Raw genomic sequence first — 5,510 nt, 5'->3', positions numbered from 1 at the left:
CAGAGAGGAAACCAGAGGAAAGGGCAGAGGTAACAGGGCTGTGGTCAAGGAACAAAGAATTCATCCTGGAAACGGAACAACTGAAACCCCCCAAGGACTTGAAACTCTCGGGTAATGCAGCAGACTCTGGGAAGAGACTTCGGCAGAGTTTTGAGATATATCTATGCAAGCAGCTGGGTTTGGTGAGAAAGGAGAGCAGCAGAAAATAGCAATCCTCTTAAACAGTGCAGGACTTGAGGCAGTGGACGGCTTTACTACACTAAAACTTTTGTCAGTAAAACTTTTCTCTGTCAGGGTTGTGAAAAAAAACACACTCCTGACCGACAAAAGTTTCACCAACAAAAGCGCCGGTGTGGACAGCCCCATGTTGGCAGGAGACGCTCTCCAGCCGACACAGCTCCTGCCGCAGAGTAGGGGTGGTTTAATTATGATGGCGGGGAGCTCTGTCCTGCCAGTTTAGAGCGGCTACACAGCAGACCTTACAGTGGCACAGCTGCTGCAGTACATTTGTGCTGCTGTCAGGTGTGTAGTGTAGACATAGCCCCGGTGAGGCAGAGAGAGCAGGTTAGTACACACGTTACAGAAATGTGAAGAGCCTTGTGTAGCACAAAAGAGCAAAACATTCGAAAGGTGAAATTTCACCTTACAAGAGAAAACGAAGGTGAATCCTTTGAAGAATTCCTAACTGAGGTGAAGCTAATGAGCCCAACCTGCAACAGTGCTCAGGCCAGTGGGGTCGAAGCAGGAGTTCAGCCCAAATTCAGTGCACCTGGAATTATAGATATAGCAGAAACACAACGGTTTGGTTCGTGCACTGAAGGACTCTGGGAGTGTTGTAGAGAGAGACGTAGGGGTGCACAAAGAATCACAGGGAGTCTGGTTCATTTCCTATCAGTGGCATTGAGTAGCAAGCATAATTGAACACTGAATTTCCTGTGTTCCTTTCAACCTGCCCAGACCCGAAATGTGGCACCCAGGGTGTGACAAGGACCCAGACTGAGGCCCACACAAATATTATCCTTGCAGGGGACCGTAGATAGATTTGTAGATTATATGGCCAGGAGGGACCCTGCTCTGACCTCCTGCATTGCAGAGGCCGTAGGACTGCCCTGGATTAATTCCTGTTTGAACTAGAGCAGATATTTGAAAAAAAACCGTCCCATCTTGATTGAAACGTGGCCAGTGATGGAGACACACCATGATCCTTGCTAAAGTGTTTCAATGGTCAGTTACCCGCAGTGATGACAAATTCCACAATGTCTCTATTTTCAATTTGTCTACGTTCAATGCCCAGTCACTGACTCTTGTTAGACTTTTACCTTCTAGCTTTAAAAGCCCACTCTTATCACATTTCTGTTTCCATTTATAAGTGCTGATAGAATGCAATCACCTCACTCCATAACCATTTCCTCGTTAAGAGACTGAGCTCAATGAGGTCCTGAGGCCGCCTTCCACTGCCCCACCCGCGAGAAAGTTCTCTGTCATGCACTGACGAGCTTTACCCCTGTTGTCAAGAGTCCCATTGTGCCAGAGAAGTGCAGTTGCTTGAACTTAGGGTCTGTCAGTCCCAAGGACTTGCCTTCGGTACCAGTTGGAGTTTCGTAAGCAGTGAAGATGTTCTGCCCAGGTATATTCCATTTCCACAGTCCAGACAGGAGTGACTAAGGTCTATGTAACTAAAGCCAGCTTGACAGCTTCCCCCAAAATGGACTTTGCTGAAAGTCACCGAGTTCTGCACTAACAAGCTCTGTTCTACGCTGTGTTCCAGTCAACTAATAAACCCTTAAGTGTTACAACGCTGGCTGAGAGTGACGGCTGACTATGAAGTTGGGGTGCAGGGCCCTCTGGCTTCCCCAGGGGTCCCGTCCAGGTGGACCCGCCTAGGGGAAGTGTACGGTGTGAACAGGGATGCTGAATGCTCTGAGGTCAGACCAGGATGGCCGTGGCCGAGGAGGTGTTTGCCCTTGACAGCGTGTTCTGAGTGTCGTCGTAGTACCCAGAGTCCTCGCTGGCTTCAAACAGAGCAATTCCAGAGCTTCAGAACTGTGACTCCATCACAAACTTGCTATCCATAGAGATTCTATGGTACAGTTTAGTTCATTTGAGATTTTTCCTTTATTTGAGTCTATTCTTTCTTTCACATATAGTGCCAGTCCCCCATCAGCATGACCTGTTCTGTCCTTTCAATATATTTTGTAACCCTGGTATTACTGTATCCCATTGATTATCCTCATTCCACCAAGTTTCTGCGATGCCTATTATATCAGAATCCTCATTTAATGCGAGGCACTCTAGTTCACTCAGGTATGTTCCTGGCTGTGGATGGCTGTATAAGTGCAATACCTGCCAGAGTTTTGTGGCTTCACACAGCCTCACAACGTAAGAGGGATACCCCACGTGAGTGGGATAGAGGGCTCAGATGTCCCACAGTCCTGGTTGCACCCCAGGAAACCCATCACAGGAGGTCGGGCCTTTGGGCTACTCCCAGAAAACACAGGGATTCTCACAAGATCCCCTCTCTAGGCAAGTTGTTCGAAGCCAAGGGGGCTGGCTGGCGATGCCTGGAAGAAACAGCCAAGTTAACGGAGGTCCAGCTCTCACTTTTAAAGAACTCTTTCCTGTTTTCTTTGTACAAGGACCAGGCTCCCTGCAGCAAAACACATTTTTATCTGCTCTTCCCATCCTCCAGTGGCTCTAGTGTCCAAGCTGCTTGCTCTGGAAGAACCCGGGCAATGCCCCTTCCTCAGGTGGCTAGAAGCTGTAGCACCATCATGGGACGAGACCATGGTGTGATGCTGTATGATTGAATATGACCATTGTTATCATATTTGTTACCACTGTTATACAATTGCAACAAATCTTGTGCAAAGTATGTCCTGTCAGGAGTCAAGGGAAAATTATGATTCCCTAAGTATGATTATTCTGTTTATAGACATGCATCATATTTGTGTCTGAAGTTATGAATATTGGTGATATACTGGCATGGGCTTTGTTTCGGACAGTAACATTCCATGCATAGGGCAGAGGATATAAAAGAACCCCTCAGACATCTCCACCTTGTCTTCATTTCCCTGCACTGGATTTCCAACACAGAAGCTCTGAACAAAGACTGATGACCACCAACCAGCTTGGGTAATTTCCAGAGAGACTTTTGCAAGCCAGCAGTTTATACCATCACTGATGTGATCCTGATCCCTAAACACTGAAAAATCACTTGCATGTATCTGATCTATAAACCATTTATAGCTCCTCTTCTTTTATTTATTATTAAGCCTTTACTTTTTAATTGCTGAAGGATTGGCAGCAGAGTGATCACTGGGTAAGATGTGAGTTATACACTGCCCTGGCTAAGTGGCTGGTCTCTTGAGATTAGAAGGACACTATACGTGGTGAAACTGGTTTTCACTGACTGCTCATCATGGAGTCCAGTGTCAGTGATGAGCCAAGGGCTGGGATGCCTCAGGAAACTGCACTTTTGGCTTCTAATTAAGCAGGGCGGTGAGACAGAAATTTACATTTGTTGCTGGCTTGGTATAATCTAATGACAGAATAACCCCCAGTCTGGGGTGAGTCTGCCCCATTTCTCAGCAGCTTGTCCTGAATTTGGAATCCTCAGCTGTGTCCCACTGAGGCACGGTGACACATGGACACAGAGTTCACTGTTGATAGGTGATTCACCAACTATTGCTCACTACTCCCAGGAGATATCCCCCTTTTACAGATGGGGAAACTGAGGCAGCAGGAAGGGAAGTGTCTTGCACTGGGAACATTGGCCACGAGTCCCAAGATGACAATCCCTTGCTTAGTCTCTCTCAGATCTGGCTTGTACGGTCCATGCAGCAGCACAGAGGCATGGATCTCTCTCTCCATTGGTTTCTCTAGTGCAGGGGATCTTCACTGATTTTAGTGGGGCTGCACCCACTTACATGAGATGAGGATTTGGGGCAAGACATTTTATTAGAGATAAAGAATCTGCAGAGTCCACTGAATCCGGAGTGAAGAGTCCCAGCTCAGCCACGGATATACTGGGTGACCTTGGGCACAGCCTCTGCATGCATTAAAAGGAGATTAGTATTCATTATTTCTAGTGTGTTGCTATCAAGAAGTCCTAATCAGGGCCTTCAAGTCACATGCTGCACTGATTTGGTTCCTTGCCGCACATCATTGGGCTCTATGCACTGTGCAGAGTTCCAGGCAGCATGTGGTCCCTGGTAAACAAGCAAGAGGGGTCGGTCCTGGGGCTGGTTTTGTTCAACATCTTTATTAATGATCTGAATGATGGGATAGATTGCACCCTCAGCAAGTTTGCAAATGACACGAAGCTGGGGGGAGCTGTAGATACGCTGGAGGGTAGGGATAGGGTCCAGAGTGACCTAGACAATTTGGCGGATTGGGCCAAAAGAAACCTAACGAGATTCAACAAGGACAGGTGCAGAGTCCTGCACTTAGGACAGAAGAATTGCATGGACTGCTACAGGCTGGGGACTGACTGTCTAAGCAGCAGTTCTGCAGAAAAGGACCTGGGGATCACAGTGGACGATAAGCTGGATATGAGTCAGCAGTGTGCCCTTGTTTCCAAGAAGGCCAACAGCACATTGGGCTATATTAGTAGGAGTATTGCCAGCAGATCAAGGGAAGTGATTATTCCCCTCTATTCGGCACTGGTGAGGCTACACCTGGAGTACTGTGTCCAGTTTTGGTCCCCATACAAAAGGGATGTGGGCAAATCGGAGAGAGTCCAGCGGAGGGCAATGAAAATTATTAGAGGGCTGGGGCACATGACTTAGGAGAAGAGACTGAGGGAACTGGGGTTATTTAGTCTGCAGAAGAGACGAGTGAGGGGGGATTTGATAGCAGCCTTCAACTACCCAAAGAGGGGTTCCAAAGAGGATGGAGCTCGGCTGTTCTCAGTGGTTGCAGATGACAGAACAAGGAGCAATGGTCTCAAGTTGCAGTGGGGGAGGTCTAGGTTGGATATTAGGAAACATTATTTCACTAGGAGAGTGGTGAAGCACTGGAATGGGTTACTTAGGGAGGTGGTGGAAACTCCATCCTCAGAGGTTTTTATGGCCCAGCTTGACAAAGCCCTGGCTGGGATGATTTAGTTGGTGTTGGGTCTGCTTTCGACTAGATGACATCCTGAGGTCTCTTCCAAACCTAATATTCTATGATTCTAAGAGAAGGCTGAAATCTGAGCTGTGTGGAAAGCTGTTTTTTTGCCTGTAGTTTTTAGCTGTTTCTTTAATAAATTCCTCCTGTTTAAGAAGGATGGAAATTCCACTGATCGCGACAAACAAATAGCCTCATTGCATCTAACACAGTGCAGAGGAGCAATGTCAGTGCATGGCCAGAGCAATGGTGCTGGGGGTCAGGACTTCTGGTTCTTATTTTCAGCTCTGCCACCGACTCATTGGGTGGCCTTGGGTAAATCACTTTACCTCTGTGTGGCTCAGTCCATCAATTACATGCAGATAACGCTGTTAGGGGGCTTATTCCTTCACCCTCTCACT

The sequence above is a fragment of the Trachemys scripta genome, chromosome 1, assembly GCF_013100865.1.
Source record: "Trachemys scripta elegans isolate TJP31775 chromosome 1, CAS_Tse_1.0, whole genome shotgun sequence".
Lineage (NCBI taxonomy): Eukaryota > Metazoa > Chordata > Testudines > Emydidae > Trachemys > Trachemys scripta.
Note: the sequence above shows the minus strand (reverse complement) of the source record.